The sequence below is a fragment of the Electrophorus electricus genome, chromosome 1 (genome assembly GCF_013358815.1).
Source record: "Electrophorus electricus isolate fEleEle1 chromosome 1, fEleEle1.pri, whole genome shotgun sequence".
Classification (NCBI taxonomy): domain Eukaryota; kingdom Metazoa; phylum Chordata; class Actinopteri; order Gymnotiformes; family Gymnotidae; genus Electrophorus; species Electrophorus electricus.
In genome coordinates this window covers 22794244-22813683 of record NC_049535.1, presented here as the reverse complement: position 1 = coordinate 22813683, position 19440 = coordinate 22794244, and the positions used below count along the sequence as shown (strand labels likewise).

The following is a 19440-nucleotide window of genomic DNA, read 5'->3' as shown; positions in this document are numbered from 1 at the left end:
AAACTCAAGACCATTATCAGCAGAATGAGAACGCACCAAGCTCCAATTTCCCTTTGACTCGATGGGATAAAGGCGACACCAATCCGGCAACTCATCACCTCACCTCTCTTCTTTTCCCCTCCACCTACACAGGCACACACACGCACAAACGCACACACACACACGCATAGTCCTCAAACCCCTCACCCTCACACACACACGCAAAAATCCGAGTGCCGTGCTCTGATAAGTAGGTTAAGCTCCTATCTGTTAATTAGGCTATTTCAGATGTGACTAATTTACCAGTCGCAGGCGTACAATATGCTAAGCACCAGGGATTTAGTGGACTGTAGAGGGATGCTTTCCGCATGCATTCTCCCTGATAGGACCAGTCATTTCAAAGCTCCCGCACCCAACACAGGTTGCTATTTTAATCATCGCTCCCCCTATCTGTTCCCGCATAATGGCGCCTGCTGAAAAAATTAAAACATTAAAGGAGACGGAGATAATTGTCTTTATCTGTAAAAATCCTCGCCAGTTGCTGGAGCAGGCTAAAAAAAAATACAAATTAGATTATTATTCAATTACCCGACGACGAACACACGACACGCGAGCTCCACTGAGTGCGCTTGCATCCCTGCATTTGCGTTGAGTGTTTAGAAAGTGTGTGTGTGTGCGTGTGTGTGTGCGTGTGTGTGTGCGTGTGTGTGTGTGTGTGTGTGTGTGTGTGTGTGTGTGTGTGTGTTGGGCGTGCATGTAGTTTCCTCCAGTTCCAGCAGGTGCTGCCAGAGTGCAGTGTTTACAGTGCCAGGCTGGGGGTACAGAAAGGCCTAGCTTCCTCAACTCGGCCACACTCAGAGTCAAATTTATCTACTGCTTGCCTGATTTTTGTTTGTTTGTTTGCTTGTTTGTTTGCTGTTGTTGTTTTTCATGGGTTCAGGAGTTTGGCTCTGTGTTGGCTCCATAAGCATGCAGTGCTCGATAGCCCAGTTCAACACAGTTCACCAGTGTTACATTACACATACGCACCACGGCACGGTCAGCCCGGACTACTGACTTCCACTGCTGTACAAAAAAAGAAATGTGAAAATGATTTTTGTTTGTAAATGTCCGTGTCTTTCGGATTCTGACTGTATTATTGAAGTATTGGGGGCTCTGATTTGAATAGTGTTGTTCTGGCTGAAGTAGGGTTTGGTGTTTGGAGATGTTCGTAATTGTCTTGATCTCCCGGCCCCACAGTGTTGTGTCTTTTCTAAGAGGAAGTCCTTAAACCTCCATACATCAGACCCTGAGGCCTGTGACCAGCAACATTTCTGAGTACTGATTTCAGCTCCAGCACTCCAGCCAAGAGATCCACACTGCTGCTTTGCTACATTCTTGTCTAATGTTGTACAGTGTCAGATGATCCCGTGCCTTTGATTTGAAGTGTAGCCTCATAGTTAGCTACTAAAAGTAGGTTAGCACAATCCCTTTGGCTGGATTACAGTTGCTTGGAAGAAGAGACTCCTGGAGTGTTTCATATAATCATGCGCTCTCTCTCTCTCTCTCCCTCGCTCTCTCTCTCTCACACACACACACACACACACATACACACTCACTCACTTTCTCCTTGTCTCTGCTTGATAAAGTTATATCTCTCACAACTTCTTTAATTAATGCAACAAAAATACATGAATAAGCAAGCGACCTGTAATAAGCACTCCGTTCCCTGGTGCAAATCCTCTTTTATCATGTATTCCTTTTTGCAAAGACACTCCAATTTAATCCATGGCTGTTGTTGAGAGAAGAGGCCCTTGGCTGCTGGAGGTGCCGACTCTGATCGGTGTGGGCTCACTGCAGTCCGGGCCAGGGCAGTTCTGATGGGTATAGGCTCACTGCAGTCCGGGCCAGGGCAGTTCTGATGGGTATAGGCTCACTGCAGTCCGGGCCAGGGCAGTTCTGATGGGTATGGGCTCACTGCTCACAGCCAGGGCAGGTTCACCTCTGCTCTTGGCTCTGTGAAACAGGAGCAGTGATCATTAGACCAAATAAACTGGATGAAACCTATACAATTCACTTTCTTTAAAACTGGGACCACTTTTAAGCAATTTTTTTGACATGTACCAAAGAGCGAACAGAATACCTTTCCAGTAACAAACTCTTGTAACAAAAAAAGAACCTTTGTTCTTTTTTTTTCCTTTTTCCTTCTGGAATATGTGATCATAACGACATCGATTTCCGATCTTTGTGTGAGCCGCACTCCCAAAAACGTCAGTGTGGTTTCAGTGGGCAGGACGGCGGTGACCGCACCTGACAGGAACTGTGCCCCATACGTGGCCGGCTTTCATTTTGGCAGTGGGTTTGTTTGGATTGGTGGGCCGAGTGCCGGGGTCAAGCGATTCCGGGGAGCTGAGGACTCCGCGGGTTTATTAATGTGTCAAGCCACCACCTCCTGACCCCGCCAAATCAAATCTAGCGGCCGCTGATCCGCGTCTGCAGAGGAGACAGCCTCAGATGATAGCTATCGAGTGTGCTGCAACCCTCTCAATGATACGGGCCTGGGTGGCCGTGCTGCTTGGAAGCCAGTTAACCCCCATGTCTTCGTCCCCCCCTCCCCCTACGTGAAGAACCAGAGGCCCCTGGCTCTCTCCATTCACCAGCACCAGTTTAAAAGGCAGTTGTTAATGTACCGCATTGCCCCGCGTTCTGAAACGGTGACTTTTGTTGTGTAGACACTCCTCCCCAGGTACAGGCAGGCCTGCAGTCTGTTTTGTAGTCTGCAGGGCTGCGTCATTTTCTTGTCTTTTGTTTTTTCTTGTGTTGTTTCTCCCAGGGTGTGATGAACCCTACTCAGCAGTGTGTTAACTGAAATGGGAAGTGACAGATCCACTAAGGGATAATCTCGCTGGCCAAGAAACAGATATTACTCCATGAAGCAGATATTACTCCGTGCATGCACATTACTGCACGGCCTGCTGGAGAGACCGGCCAGGGCCCCCGATGAGGCCTCATCTTCCTTATTGATCTTTGTCAGATTAATTCCGTCAAAGTGGCCTTCTCCCTTATTAAACAACGGCGTGTTGGCCTATGCCGGCCGAATGGGGACAGGCAGTGGGTGTGTGGGTAGTGTGCGCGTGAGTGGTATGCCTCGCATTATAGAATGATACTTTCGTGGAGCTGTTCTGGCAGATTTCAAAACCCAGCGTAAATCTGTGCACTGCCCGATTGTACTTCTGCCGACAACTCATTTATTTTCAGTATATCAGAATACACGCGGTGTTTATTTTCCGTAGCTACCAAACAGTTGGCATTCAGTTTTTTCCCCAGTGAGCAATATGAGTAGTGTTGAGTGGTACTGCTCAAAATACCGGTGCTGTTGTGTGAGGCGTTTTTCTGACATGTGCTGTGTCATGCTATTTTTGCTCTGCAACTTTTTTTTGTTTGTTTGTCCCCCCCCCCGCCCCCCCTCCCCTGCTTAAATACATGCCTCCATGTATTTTCATCTTGTAGCGACCTCCTTCACTGGAGTCCACTAATCCACAAATGCCGCGTTCCCTGTGGCATATGGCTGTGCAGCACAGAACCGTATGCACGCAGAACTTCCTGTCCAACGTTCGGGTTGGTTTTCCTGGTGGTGCATTGCGGTATGACGCCTGCGTTGGGCCAGCCGGCATGGCGCAAGGCCCCTGCCAACGCCCCACTTCCGTTCTGGAGCTAAAACAATGGCGTCTCGGCCCAGTGCACCTCCCCTTTGTCGCGTATGGAAACGGAGGCGGGACATGTGCCGTCTTCAAAGGAGAGAGCGAAGCAGGCTTCTGTGTGGATTCTCTCTGGAAGGTGCTGCAAGGTGGTGGTGGGGTTGACAGGATGGGGGAGGTGAGTGGAGGTGGGGCTGCAGAGCCATTAAATAAAGTGTTCATTGTTGCCTTTAATTAAATCATCGATGCGATCGGAGCAGAGTAGGAGATTGGATTGTATGACATATCTCCAGCCCCCGCTGAGAGCTCCCATCAGCTATGTCAAAGATATCGGGAGCGGAGCATAAAGTCAATTACAGCTCCAACAGTGAGCAGATAGAGGGGTGGGGGGGTGTTGGTAGTGGGGGGATGGGGCGGCATGAAAAACATTCTCAAATGGTGCGGTTTAGCTCGAGAGCGCTTTCAGGCGTGTCTGCGGCACGCGGAAGTGACACCCGGGTACGGACGAGGCCGCGACCCCGTGGAGGCTGGGGGTCGGCACTCAACCCCACGATCATTTCAAAGAGGGCTTCCCCATGGTCCGTGACCTTTCGGAAGGTCGAGCTCCACTGCAGTGGGTCTGCGATTTCCACGCACTCGGGCCAAAGATGGCAGCAGTATTCCCCACAAGGGACAAGGGACCCTGCGGTGGGCATCCATCGTTTTGCCAAGGGGGGGATGCACGAGGAGGGGAGAGTCTGGGGGCATGGAGACTGGAGACAGCCCTTAGGAAGTGATTTAAATGTATGATCGGCAGCCTGGCCAGTGTTGTCCTCAAAATTGTTTGATACGGTTGTCAGAAACATGAATGTCATAGAACTGAACTGGATAAAGAGTTTCCAAAATCAAATCCAAAAAGTTATATTAAGATTGCGTGCGCTGCAAAAAAATGTGCCGCTCACACATGAATGGATGTATCTTATAAGAATGCTTTCAAAGATCTCATGAGTATTTTGTTTGTGGTATATCGTGCCTTGAGATATTGCGTTGTAGACATCAGTATCGCAATATCGTATTGCAAACCATACACTGTGCAGCCTCAAACGATTCTATTACAAGCACTAGAGCAATCTGTTGTATTGTTAAAGAACAAGCACCAGGGTTTTTCCTGGCTCGGTATTAGGCGGAGGTGGTACCATCCTGACCATGCACGCACACATGTACTGTGCCTTCATCTGGCTTGAGCAAACACTACAAACCATGTCTTTCAGGAGTTCTATTAACTATATCATTAAAGAAAATGGCAGTAGTCATGTTAAAGCATTTTAAAAAAAAATAGTGTTCTGTTCCAAATTAAATTAAATACAACATAATGTTTATTTAGTTTAGTTGTTTAAAATCAAATTAAAACAAGGTATTGTTATCATTTATAGTTCACTGGAACCTCTTGCAGTGTAGTTGAGCATAAATATAAAATATATTCCATCTTGTCAGTAACATTATTACCTTATATGGGCATAACTTTGCTTTGGTTCTGGAGACAAGATTACAGATCGGGTGTTGCTTTCAATTCAGCTGCCGCTCAAATTTACATCCACTGAAAAGTAATAAGTGCTGGAACTGAAAGGGCCGCATTTGTCATGTGTATTCATTTAAAATGTATTTGTAGAACAATTATTTTCTATTTATTTTAATTAAAGATATTTTCATTTCACGAAATGTCAGTTGTGCCATGTTATTATCTCAGTATCATGTGACAAAATATAAGCATGGATGTTTATTGACTCTCATTAGGAATATAATACATTTCATCTTATTGAAAAAACAAGCAATTATGTGAGTTATTGAATAAATGAAGCAAAAACAGCTTGTAGAGGACTCACTAATGATTTAAGTTAGCTAATAGCTCCATTAGCCTATCACAGTAGGCCTACACCATCCTTGTCTGTCTTCAATGCAGTTCAAGGCCTTAGGAATGAGTGCGGTTAGGAAGTAGTTTTTTCCATAAAGACACTCGTTGGAGTTTTGTGGAGAGCCGGAGGCTGCACAAATTATGACGAAGGCGACCACCTTGTAATACGTGCGAAAGACCCAGAACCATTTAAGCAAGTATTTTATGCACCATGAAGCATTTTGATTCTCCATTGTCATTAATATGGGTAGAATTATGTCAACATTTTTAAGCCTTCATTTATTCTCCCAATATTTAAGAAAAGAGAGCTTGGAGAAATTTCCAGCTCCGGCTGCTTCTGCGTGACTACTGTAGAATATCGCAGGATATGCTGGACAATAGATGATTATGATGCCATCCTTGAGCCTGCTGGTTACTGGTGTGCGTGGTGGACACAAACGTGCGTTTACCCTGTAATTAGTACGACTCGCTGCTCCTGAATATTGGTAATGCAGCGGGGACGTCTCGGACGAGCGTCAGACCAGGTTTGAAGACAGGCCTCTCACCAGGCCTTGGCTGAATGAGAAAATCATTGTGAAAGGGCCCCCGTTGCCTGGCGCCTCCCGCCATGATCGTGCTCCTCGCACGCTTCGCGCCGCCTCTCCGCCAGCATGAATGTTTGTTGATTTCCCCCCGAAATCAAGGAGCAGATTAGTTTGAATTGGTCGGGAATGGGGCGAGAAGGCTAGGTGACTCCCAGCCATTCAGACCCATGTTCCATTTCCCGTGTGTGTGTGTGTGTGTGTGTGTGTGTGTGTGTGTGTGTGTGTGTGTGTGTGAGAGAGGGCAGTGGTAATTACCGTCTGTTTTTCTGGTGCGGTTGCCTCGTTACACAGCTTCCAGTGCCCCCCCCCCCCCCCCCCCAGTCAACAGCTTGTGTTTGCATTCGCAGAGTATCGAACTTCAGATCCAGCCTCAAATAAAAGGGAAAAAAATAAACTAGAGGTGTGAGCCTCAGCGTGCCCTCCCCCGTTCTCTCTTCGTCATGGTATGGCCCGCCGTCTGCGGCTGCCCCTACCTGCTCCACTCACCACCTTCTTCTCTTTTTTATTCTCCTTGAATAATGCATTTGATTACAAAGGGAATTGTGGCACCGTTTGCAGGCCATGACTGATGTGCTTAATTAGCTGATTATAACGAGCCAGGACCGGCCCCAGTGCTCTCACGTGCGATCCAGCGTCTCACGTGTCACCTACTTAACGTGCTACCACTCCACCCACCCACCCCCCACCACCACGTGACACCCTGCCAAAGTGGGGAATGATTACAGAGCGTTTAGGTGGTGAATGGAGCAGGTCCGCTTCGCTTCTGAAGGGTGCAACCCCGTCTGAACGGTGAACAATGCGCCAGTCAGCTCTGATGCTGACGCCGGAGCCCACTGGTGGAGGGGGGGGGGCCTCGCCATCGAAGGCCTGGTCCCCTCAAAAAGTGCAGCGTTCGCACACACGTGTCGTGCGTCCCGCGGAAAGCCGGTGACTCTCTCTGTGTCTCTCTCTCTCTCCTGCCACTGCTCTCGGAGCGTCCCGTAACCCGAAACTACATTTAACGCATGAGAGTTTGGAAGGCCGACGGGTGGCGTCAATAATTGATGAGCCCGACGGAGTGTGGAGCTTCGGAGATGGGCTCCCCTCGGCTGCGAGGGAGAGGGGGGCTCCAGCGTTAGATATTCTCGCGCGCACGGCGTAGGATGTTATGCCGCGCCACCCACACTTCAGAGCAAGCGAGCTGTGAAATGTATTCATTGTAACATGGAAAATGGAGGCAAGGAATTGCCTGTAATGTCTGACAGGGAGGGCAGCCAGCCAACATCACCTGCATTATTTCGCTTGTGTTTTTTTTATTATTATAGGTTTGGGAAATGGGCAGCAATTTCATTATGGCGTGATTTGGGGAGGGAAATTGCTCACCATTCACTGACCCCATCACAGAGGATCAAATGAGAAGTCAGCTCAAATAAAGTTAATAGTGCATTAACCGGAGCTAGCATCGCTGAGCCCGTGAGCACTATTTCTTATACAGCGGGTTTGCCTCACTGGCTCTCTCCTCCCTCCCGCTTTCTCTCTCTCTCTCTCTCTCTCTCTCTCTCTCTCTCTCTCTCTCCCTCCCTCTCTCTCTCTGTCTCTCTCGCGGACCCTCATCTGTCTTTTTTCCTCTCCTCGCTCAACTCTGCCGAAGCCGCTCGGCGGCTACTGTATATTTGTACCTCCAGGCAGGAAGAAAAGGGGGAGAAAAAGGGAGAGGATTGGCTGCGATGTATAGGAATGAAGAGAGGCAGCCAATGGAGTGTGCCGCTCGCCCCTCCCATCTGCATATCTCAGCTTCTCCGCATCACGCGAAGAGGCAGGCTGATGAATAACATAGAGGGGACTTGTCTCTGGGATTATTAATTTCCCATCTCTCTCCCTCGCTCTCTTTCTCTTTCGCACTCTCTCTCTCTCACTCGCCCCTCCTGCTCACTCTTGTTTCCCACTCTCTCTCTCTCTCTCTCTCTCTCTCTCTCTCTCTCTCTCTGTCTCTCTCTCCCTCTCCCCCTCCCCTCTCTCTCTCTCTCTCTCTCTCTCTCTCTCTCGCTCTCCCCCCTCTCCCCCTCCCCTCTCTCTCTCTCTCTCTCTCGCTCTCCCCCCTCTCCCCCCTCCTCTGTCTCTCTCTCTCCCTCTCGCTCTCTCCCCCCCTCGCTCTCTCTCTCTCTCTCTCTCTCACTCTCCCCCCCTCTCCCCCCTCCCCTCTCTCTCTCTCTCTCTCTCTCGCTCTCCCCCCTCTCCCCCCTCCTCTGTCTCTCTCTCTCCCTCTCGCTCTCTCCCCCCCCTCGCTCTCACCCCCCCCTCGCTCTCTCCCTAGCTCCTCTGGCTCTGTGTGTGTACCCCTCGTGCTCATATTTCTGTTTCTTGCCTTGCTTTTTGAAATGATCCTTTTCCTCAAGTGCGAGAGTGCACGAGTGTGTTCCACGGAGCCACTCCGTCTCCACTAACAGACTCTGCTTGCCATTCAGTCTCCAAAGAGCTCGCCGCACAACGGGGTGAGTTGGGATATATTAAAATCAATATTCGGCCAGGGGACCCGTGGCTGAAGCGTGTGCGTGTGTGCGCATGTGTGTGCGTGTGTGGGTTGGGGGGTGGGGGTGTTTTATAATGTGCTGTTCGAGCTGACTCTGCTTGGATTTAAGACCGACCCATAAAAGAGTGGGAATTTCTGCTGAGCACCTCAGTGAGAGCATGCCTGTTCACTTCTGATTGTGTATGTGTGTGTGTGTGTGTGTGTGTGTGTGTGTGTGTGTGTGTGTGTGTGTGTGTGTGTGTGTTTGTATGCTAATGTAAGAGATTGCCCTATTCTCAAAGTGTACTCACCCAGCTAACAAAGCATGGAGTTGCTCTGTTGTTAAACATCAACCATGCTTTAATCCCGGCTGGCGGAAATTGGCTGTAGAGGAAGAATAGCAATTGGGTGAAATGGGAGATAATGATGCCTAATTGAAATAGCTGGGAATTCTGCTTTGTTTTGTTGATTTCTTTCTTCCCCGTCTCACTCTCTCTTCATAAACTGGCTTCTCTGTGTGGTAAAGTACTGATGACTCTCTGGCTGTCGAAGCAATAATGGTGAGAATGACATTTGCATTAGAAATTAGGTACAAGACCAAAAATAAGTTATAGTTAAATATGTGACCTTAGGTGGTAAATTATTTGTGATAAGAATAATGGGGAGAAATTGCTTTGAGTATATAGATCCATATATCCATTATTATTATTGGTATTTATTTGTGTATTCTGTAATAGGAGGAGCTATGAGGATGTATTGGGGTAGTTCAAGCCCTCTTCTTCTGCATGCTCACCATGTGGTGTTGTTTTGATAGGCTCAGCATTTACTGCGTCACTAGACTTAACAACAATAACTGCTCAGCTCTTTAATATATTTCACAATTTTAAGGTTCCACCATTTCTTTTCAACGTTTAGTTTTTCTTGTCGTGTCGCTTGCGCTCATTTCTCTGTCACTAAGTCTGTGACTAAGCTTTTAGTTGCATTTCCCGCATATTTTGCTGGCGAGGAGGGGAGTAGCGGGTGAATCTCGCCGAACGTTTCCGTGCCCAATGCTTCTCTGCTCTTTTTTTGGGAGCGTGTGCTTTCGCAGCAGGCACGGTACTTCCTCTTTCGGCTGAGGACTATTTTTGTGGGATGCGGCCATGAGCAGCGGAGCACCCCATATCCAGTTTATGTAATTTAGTGAGTCATAATGTGGGTGCATGGGGCATTATGCAAGTTTTGGATTGCGCTTTGAATCACTGGTTGTCGACACAGCACAGCACCTACGAGGCTCCCTTGCACGCCCGCGTGGAAGCCCCGCCCCACCCCGACGGGGGGGCACGGCAGTGGGAGCGGAGAGCAGGCAGAACCACTTCTTTTTTTCTTTCTCCCTCTCTTTTTCTCTCCGTCCCCAGCAGGTGAGTTCGGGTGGGTGAATCCTCTGGACTTGCCTGAACGGAGGAGGCACGCTGGCACATCAGGGCAAATTATGCTGGCACACCGGAGTGGTGTTACTCACAGGGCATCGTGTATGCCGCGTGCCTGCAATCTACTTTAGCTCTCATTAGATCCGGAATACATCATGCAGATTTCTCCCAGTCCTCTCATTTGAAATTCTGCCCTACTTGACAGACGTTGGAGAGCAGAATGTATAATCAAAGTAATGCCAGTCTGGTTTGCCATATGATTTTCTGTTTTAAAACGGCTTCGCCTTTGAATGTTTGCAGTAAGCCTGCGGAAGGCTTGTGTTCAGGATGCCTTGTCAAGATGTGAATACTAAATTCACGAATCCCAAACCAATTCATGACTGTTCTGAACTGAACCATCACAAACGCAGCGTATTCGCTTCCAAACCTCTCTGCACCCACCCCCACCCCCCCAAAAAACTTCCAGTCGCTCTGTGAGCCCCTAGTGTAAGTGACCTAGTGTGCACTCATTCAGGTCTGATTTGAGGCATGGCTCTGCTGCAGGGACCGCATGTTTTGACATGTGCAAAACGCATTTGCACATGAGTGTGCGGCCCCTCCGTCTCTCTGTCTTTTCATGTTTGCCTCAGAGTCTGGCATGCACCCGGAGATCCCAGCCAGAGGTAAGCACCCTGCACAGCTCTTTCGTGTGTCGTGGGTTTCTCCCGGGGGGTGGAGCCGTGGAAGGGGGCACAGGGTGTGTTGGGGCCTCACTGTGGAGGGCCTGTGTTGGGGGTTTTTTTTTTTTTTTGGTTTGTTTTTTTTCCGCGATAGAGCATCGCGTTCCGCAGTGCCACTACGGCAGCCGAGAACCGAAGCCTCCATGCCCCACCCCCCACCCTGCAGAGGGGTGGAGGCGAACAGCAGGGTTAATCGACCTGGGGCAGAAAACACAGACGCTGGAGATAAACACGAAAAAAGGCCCTTCCTGTTGAAAAAGGTGTCACAAAATATGCACGCGACGGTCCCGCTCCTATGACAGAGAGCTACGTGCCGCGTGCCACAGGCAACGACGTGGCCGCCTTAATACTTTAAACTCCGCCGTTAGCGGGTGAAGGGACGAGGTCTGTTGCTTTGTAAACATTTCCACATGAACGACACCACGGTACAACAAAACGATAAAACCCAGGTTGCAATGGAAGATAAAGCGACTGTTTCACCAGATTAAAAACTGAACAGAACGGCAGCTTGGCAGCGAGAGCGCATGTTTCATGGATTATTTATAATAGGCGTGGGGGGAAAAAATGCAAATCATGCAATTACAAGTCATAAAGCCATGTATTAAAATAAGAGAGCAGAATTAATACCTTCCGCAGATGTGATGAAAATTAAATAAATAAATTCAAATCCAGAAATTTGCATATGTTGCCAAAATGAGAAAGACGTCTTTGGGGAGAGCTGTAGACAGCGGTTTAATGTGAACGTGGTATTTTTAGAGGAGGGTTCACTGGTTATATTTTGCTGTGTTTTGAATCTGCGTTGGGGTGACCTCCCAGAGAAGGCATCTTGCCTTTTGTCCATGGGGCCCTGCATCTGTGCTTTCAGATCCAGAACACTGCGTTTCACACGAGAGTGGCCTCCTGGAATAGGGAAAAACGGGAACTCATCCTGTTTTATTGTTACATCACAAGGGGGTTTTTCAACTTCCGAGGTGAGGTCAGCATGGAATGCTGTTCAGAGGAAAGGAGCAGAGTGGATTCACTCTTCAGCCGTTCGCTTTTCCTTTGACCAGGTGCGCACCGCATGATTTTAGCCCTGATTTCGCTGCCACAGATGATCCTTTGGCCTTGGTGTCCAAATGCACCAGTCAAGGTTCAGCGGCGTGATTTTCCCGCTGTGATTTTCCAAGCTGTCAATGTTCGAAACATGTTTGACGTTAATCTTGTCAAATCTTGTAGTGTGAGTATCTCTGCAACAAGCAGTGATGAGCAACAGCCAATGAGCAAGCGGGACAAACCTCAGAGCAGCTAGTGAGAAAGCGAGATAATAATTACAGCCAGTGAGGATATAAGAGAAAACTCTTACTAAAGGACTTGAGCCACTGCTACTTCTGTATACAATAATTCTGATTATATGCATCTTATATCTTGTATTCAATTTGTATTTGCCTCAGTCAGGAGGTTCCCCAAATTTCATTTTTAAGACTAATTCTCAGCGGTAGAATAAATAGGCTTAGCTTAGTTGAAAAGATTAGTTTTAAAACAGAATAGGCCTCTATAAAAGCTTTCATTGAACTTATGAATGGTTCTGATCTATGCACAGATTTTCCATGTGTGAGAATGGATATGTTTTTCTTTACACCAAGCATCCAGTTCATATAAAATAAACATTCTTGATATTATTAACCTGTTTCAAGGCTTATGGGTTATGAAACTTCAGGTCAAACCATAGCAATTGATTAATTTTCTTTCTTGAACAGTTTAACACATTTTATTGCATTTTGTTGTAGCATCTTCCTCTAGCTCTTTGCCCATATCTCATCACCCAATTCTTCCTACATCATTTCCTCTGAATAATTTCTCTTTTGACTTGCTTCTGTTCAGACTAGTGTAGACACGGCCACAACAGCCAGTAGTGATGTCATGATGTGTTTCGACCATGTCACATGCACTTCCCGTGTGTATTTGCATGAAAGAGAGCGCTGTTTGTTGGGCATCTCCTCAGTTGAATGTATGTGCCTCGTCCATGGTCCCTCGTGCAGCATGCACACCTCGACATCAACAACACAACAGGCCCCAACCACTAAACATTGTGTAGTACGAGCAGCAAATCGATTCTGAGATTTTGAAAAGTCGTCCGCTCGGCAGAACATCTAACAAAACATGTAGTTTCAGATCCTCCGTGCAACTTTCTGAGCCGATTCCACAGACATATGTTCAGATTAGAAACCTGCATATGTTGGCTGTGTGTGTGTGTGTGTGTTTGTCCTTGCTGGATCTGCACTTGAGTTTATTCATAAAGACAGACGTGTGCAGCTAATCCCTCTGGTTTCTACATGCCATAGGCTTAGAGAGGGCTAAAAATGAAGGCCTGGCATGGGCGTGTGAGATTAGACTTATCTTTAATTGCATTGTATATACGGATATCTGTGGTGACATTGACAAAACGGACCACTTCCGCCTCCCGAACAAGACCAAAAGAACGAGACTGTGCCGGCTGAGGGGGTGGGCGAGCCCCCTGAGCGCAGCAGCCATGGGTGTTTGGGGTGGCTGGAACCTGGGAGATACCCAGCGATGACTAATGGGCCCAGATTGTGCCCAAGCTTAATACAATGGCCACACTATGTCCTTAAGACACCTTCAGTGTCTCCGCACCGCAGACGGCCCAGTAACATCATAGCCTGGCAAGAAGCGCAATGCCAAGTCTGGTTCAGCCCCTGAGGTAATAGGACGGTCTGGCAGGAGGTCTAATCCTCCCTCCTGCGTCGTCTGCCGAGGATGGACGCACCGAGACACAGATGGCTTTGTCAATGCAGTTCTCGCTTTACGGGGGACTCTGATTTAGGTTATTTTAAAGAGTTTACGGAGGTAACAGGGGAATTCTCTGTGTATTCATTCCACGCCACTTGTATGAAAGAGAGAAAATGGATGTCTTATAAATGGGTAGAAAAGGGTCGTGCAATATTTACTAAAGATTAAGAGATCAAGAGTAGGTTTGTCTGTCTGTGCGTGTGTGCGTCTTTGTGTGTGTGTGTGTGAGGGCTCATAACAACATCATCTATCTATCATCGGTAACATTGCACTCAGCGTCTAAGTTGCCTGGTCTTTTTAAAAGCGGGAGCTTTCCTAGAGCCTGCGGGCCGTCGCGCTCCGTTACACCTGTTTCCCGCGCACTCCGCGCCGCAGATAGTCCGTCTCTCCTGCAAGTATTCTGCTATCGCCACCCTGACCGCCACCCCCACCCCTCACTGTGATCTCCACCACCACCACCACCACCCTGTGGCCTGCACCCCTTGTCTCCTCCACCATCATGGCTCTATCCCCCCAACCAGCCAGGTTTCTGCAAGACTATCGGGACCACTAATTGGCCCCCGATCCACTCCGCTCTAAGTGGGCTGTGCCTACGTGCTGTCTGGAGCTTTTCGCTATTAGTACTGGCCCTTCGTTTCTTCCCCCCCACCCCCATCTCTTTAGACCATTAACTAAATGAACCTGTATGCCATCAGAGAGTGAACGAAGCCCACGGTATCACACAGCTATTGATTTGTGGCTTATCCGAAGTGATGATATCTCTGGCTAAACCTCTAAAAAAACAGCATGATTCAGACCCTGAGAGAAGCATTTTAAATTTATCATATGCTTTACAAATTAATTATACATTTTGTGATAATGCAGTTCAATCGCACAAGGTTCACTTAAGGGCTAAACTCTTTAAGCAAAAAGAAATAGGAACGTTCATGAATATTCATGAATGGCTGTAAGCATGGATTTTTTTTTTTTTTTTTTTCATTGTGTGATGAGGGGAAATGTCCCAGACTATAATGCATATAATAAAAGTGTGAGAGTTAATCTGAGGCTTAAATGAATTGAACTTCCCAGCTTGCACTGCGTGGGCGGAGCCATAGACGTGACGGCCAGCAGGTTGAGCATTTATCCCTGCAGGTGCTTGCGTTAACACACCCGTATGGCGGAGCAGAGTAAAAGAAGGATTTTCAGAGAGGAGTAAAAAAAAAAAAAACACAAAAAAACTTGTCTATTAGGGCCCAAATGGTTGACCCTGCTGCTGCAAGATTCAAATCCGGTTCTACCTAAAAACATAAACCACTCTTGAGCTGAAGGCCTGTGTCAGCCTTGGAGCAGACGGAGGTGAGCTCGGTTGCACTGTCAGCAGGGTGCCGCCGTCCCGCCCACTGGCCCGAAAGCGCCTGTGGTCGAACGGCGACTGTCAGCGTCGGGAGCCGGAACCCGCCGGCCCGTTCAGGCAGACGCGATGGCTTAGGTTTGCAGAGCATATTATTGTGTATTTGACAGTTCTTGACAGTTCAATTTTAGCCCAGCGCCTGGCTGACATTATTCTATCACTGGCCGGTATAACGCGAGGGTGTAATATGCAGGCCGGGGTGGGTGCTTATTTCCGGGACCTCTGCGGCAGGAGGCCGGTCGCCTCCATCACTCATCTCACCATTACCTAATCTAATGCATCTCGCCGGGCGGCCGGCGCTGCCTCGGTTACGGTAAGTGCTGGAAGCTCCTCTGCCGATTGGTATTCACTCTGGAAGCAGCCTGCACCATGGGGGTGGGGTGGGGGTGACAGATAGAAAGAGAGTGTAAAACGGGGGGGTTCAACAAGAGGAGCTGGAGAGGGAGAGAGGGAGAGAGAGAGAGAGAGAGAGAGAGAGAGAGATGGACATGTGAAGAACAAAAAAGGCTAAATGGACATTGTGGTTGGAAGAGAGTGAGTGGGGTTTTATCGCAGGACCTGCTGTGTCTCTGGCCGTGTGAGTACAGAGCGGGGGGGGGGGGGGGGGGGGGGGGTGAGAAGTCTCCTCCTCTTCCTCCTCTGATCTCAGCTCATCCCGCTGGCCACCCGCCTGCCACGGCAGCTGAGCGGTAAAGAGTGCCCAGCGGACCGCCGAGGCCGACGCCGGGGCTCGCGCAAACAAATGGAAATGCATGCGGCTGGTGAAGAGCAGCCAACCCGGGCTCACGTCTCCGAGGCTGGAGCGGCAAGTGGCCAGTCCGCCACTCCGTCCACGCCCGTCCCCGACAGCCAGGAAGACTCAGGGTCCGCAGGCTGATTTAGCACAGGCCAGATGAGGCATACATGCTAAGCCGGCTTTTAAATCATTTTTTAAAAGTGTCAAGTGAAATGCTTTCCAGTAAAACCGACGAGCTAACATATTAATGTTGCCTTGGAAACGCGGGGAAAGAAATTGTTTGATGTATCCTCGGCGGGGTTTAAAACGAGGCTAGGTCGGCGCGGGAGCGCGGGGAAGTTCGCTCCGCGGATTGTTTGGCATTCTGTTCCGGCTAATTGTCTTGGATGGCTCGTAATTAATCAATGTGTTTTTGTCAGGTCACCGTGCTTGTGAGGCGGATCTGTCAATAAGTCACACCGGCCTCGTCATACGTAAGAGCAGCATGCGAGAATCACCGGCACAATTAAGGCCGCAATTAGAGGCAAGCCCTGTAGTCCCACAGCGCACTGCGCACAAACACACACACACACACACACGCACGCGCACATGTGTAGCGGGTGTGTGCAGATCTTGAGCGGTGAGGTCGCCGCTGAGATCTCTAATGCTAATGCGCTTCTCTGCGGCGTGCATGTGCCCGTGTGTGTGTGTGTGTGTGTGTGTGTGTGTGTGTGTGTGTGTGTGTTGGGTGATGGAGTGGCAGTATTTACAGGGACGTCATTGGTGACAGTGTGATTTCTAGCCCCCTCGTCTGTCTATTACATGGTGCAAAGGTCGGCTTCGCCAGCCCTGTCTGTCAACTTCGCTCCTCTTCATGGAGGCACTCTAAGCGCCGGAGTCCTTGTGGGCTGTGTGGGCTCCCCCTCCACCTCCCTGCTGCTTGGGGGTATACCATGCTCAGTCAGAGCCACGGACTCATCCCCCGAAGCCCCTCAAGCTGTGGATTTCCTCACCTGCCGCTGCACGACAGACCGACAGATCCACCTGGGCCGCTCTGACGCACCTTTAATCAGGCGAATAACACCCTGCTGCCGACAGGACTCCGTTTCCCAGCAGCCCCTCGGCTAAAGGGAGGGAGTTACAGTTCGATCTTGATGCTCAGTTCATATCAGGGTGTCACATAATAATAAAAAAAGATGGCGAGAAGGTGAAAGAAAACAACGCCCTTCCTTATCGTGGGAGTTCCCCACCCTTGGCGGCGCGGAGAAGATGCTGGGATTGCGGCTGACAGTTTGTTGGTTCGTCGCAGCTGACACGTGGCAGGGAAGCTGATAGGTGCAGACCTCCGGTAAACCTGCTATAAACCCCTGAGGCTTCCCCAAGTCACACAACCAATGTATAGCTCATCTGGATCTCTGTGCACCCACAGCGCTGTGGCCCAGTACTGCTGTGAGGCAGCTCCGTGCATGATCCGCGAATGATGCGAAGACATACAAATGCCGTTTACTCGAAGGCGTCCGATTAGGACTGACTGCAGGAGCCACAGCAAGGGCGCAGTTACACGACAGGATGCTGGCGGTAACGTTTCAGCTATGCGACATTAGCGCTCGTGCTGAAAATGATTCCACGTAGCAGGTTTGTGAGGCAATTTGGGTCATTTGGAACAATAACAGATGGGACACGTTGAAAGTTGTGTCTCTCGGCTGAAATTAATAGCGCAACATTTACAGCAGCTGACACTAATGTTTTTATGCTTGCTTTTGGAGTATTTTTATGTTGCAAGTTGAAATTAATAGCTTGAGTTACTACACTGTGTAAACATTTATAATGGCAATTTTAAAACATCTGGCAATAATGGGATATATCTTGTTAGATGGTGAGGTCTGTCTTAAAAGTGAGCATAATTATGACAGATGCCAGTCCTCCAAACTCACTCGTGGAGAAACCTGCGCGCACGTGACTGGAAATCTCCATTCTGCCATTTAATAAGACTCTGAATTAAATTATTAAAAACAACAACCACAACAACAAACCATTGTTCTTTTTAATAGTGGTAAACTGAGTGAAACCATAAAATTGGCTTAGAAAGTGAAAATGCAATTTGTTTTTGCATTTATTGGTTATACTCTTTAAGTTTAAATTGCCTCATACCTGAAGCCTTGAGCTTGCGACAGGAAACATCTTTGCCGCATGATGTTCTCTGCCTGTCCGTTTGGCTGACAGACATACTGCACGCAAAGCGCACAGACTGATCTTAATGTTTGCTGAGTCACAGTGGCGATGGCTGTAATTGTAATTGTAACTGAAATGAAAAAGATTGGAGACCGGCTCAGCGGCTAAGAGCGCAGGACTTGCAGGACATCTGGGTGTCCTGGCCAGATCCCGGCCGTGTGCGTCCGTCTGTGACTGATGAGTCCTGCTCTTACTATACGTATGTGGCTGACCCAGCAACCTTTATGGCTGCCCATAGCTGTCCCTCCTCCTCTTCTCAACATCTGCTGTGACACGACTGTCAGAGACCCCTGCAACATCTGTCTGAGAAACTCAGCCTTTGTTTTCTCTCTCTCTCTCTCTCTCTCTCTCTCTCTCTAACTTTTTTTTTGTCTTTTAGATTCTCTGGCTCTGCATCTCTCCACTGTGTCACTCTCTTTCTCTCTGTCTCATTCTGTGGCTCTGTCTTTATCCCATCTCTCTCTCTCTCTCTTTCTCTCTCTCTCTCTCTCTCTCTCTCACTCCTCTCTGTCCTGGCTCCCTTTGCTCTCTGACATGAGGATAATATATAGCCTGAACTATTCACGGGAATTGGAAAAAAGATTCACAGTCTGCTTCAAAGCTGAAGACGGCTCTGCTTAAAAAAGAGAAATCCCATGATCCACGTTGGGGGGGGGAGGGGAGGTGGGGTTTGGTTTTTGGGAGAGTTAGTACATATATAGGCAAGCTGGAATCTTTACAGCTTACACATACAGAGCAGACAGCAGAGTCAGATGAAATGACATGATTTCAAGGTTAAACATGATGCATGATTAATGTTCTTTCAGCATGTTCTTTTTAGAGAAATAGAGAGGAAGAGGAAGAAGAGTGCAGAGTGTGTGTGTGTGGGGGGGGGGCTTGGGAAGTGAGCGGTCTGCATCATATGTGTTCGAGTCGGCTCAAGGCAGCCCAGCAGAGAGCCGCTTTGCTGCTTTGTTTCAGCTGTGTAAATAATGCCTGTAATTAACATCACCTGTACCTGACGAGTCCTGGAGCAGGGCAGCCGGGGGGTGGAGACGGGGCTGATGAGTGCTTTGTGTTTGGGCCGTCGCCATGGTCACAGCTGTGATGGCAGCCATATTGTGCCCTATATGACTATAACGGGTTCTTGAGCAGCATGAGCAAAACACCACACAAATGGACTCCTCTGTTTTACTATAGAGTCTGCACACACATACACACACAAACACACTCACACGGCATAGATGCTGCAGCGAGGCGCTGCAAACATTCCTCCGAGATTCCGTCCATATTGACATGATCGCATCAGGCAGTTGCTGCAGATTTATCTGCGGCACATCCGTGATGCTAATCTCCCGTTCCACCACATCCCAAAGGTGCTCTATTGGATTGAGATCTGGTGTCTGGAGGCTGTTTGAGTACAGTGAACCCGCTGTCATGACCAAGAAACCGGTTTGAGATGATCTGAGCTTTGTGACATGGCACATTATCCTGCTGGAAGTAGCTATCAGAAGATACAACGCTCAGCACAACACTCAGTTAGACTGTGGCATATAAACGATGCTCAGTTGGTATTACGGGGCCCAA

At 48.6% G+C, this 19440-nt stretch overlaps 1 protein-coding gene across 8 annotated transcripts in view; it reads left to right on the top strand.

Annotated features, from left to right (window-relative positions):
* rbfox1 (RNA binding fox-1 homolog 1) overlaps positions 1–19440 on the top strand; it is a 182934-nt gene that overhangs the window by 122703 nt on the left and 40791 nt on the right. The window contains exon 1 of one of the 8 annotated variants that reach the window (XM_035523577.1): positions 8439–8602. The exons of the other annotated variants lie outside the window; for them this stretch is intronic. The gene's annotated coding sequence lies outside the window, so the exon portion shown is untranslated. Of the gene's footprint in view, positions 1–8438; positions 8603–19440 lie in introns of those variants that run through there. 8 annotated transcript variants of the gene reach the window in all.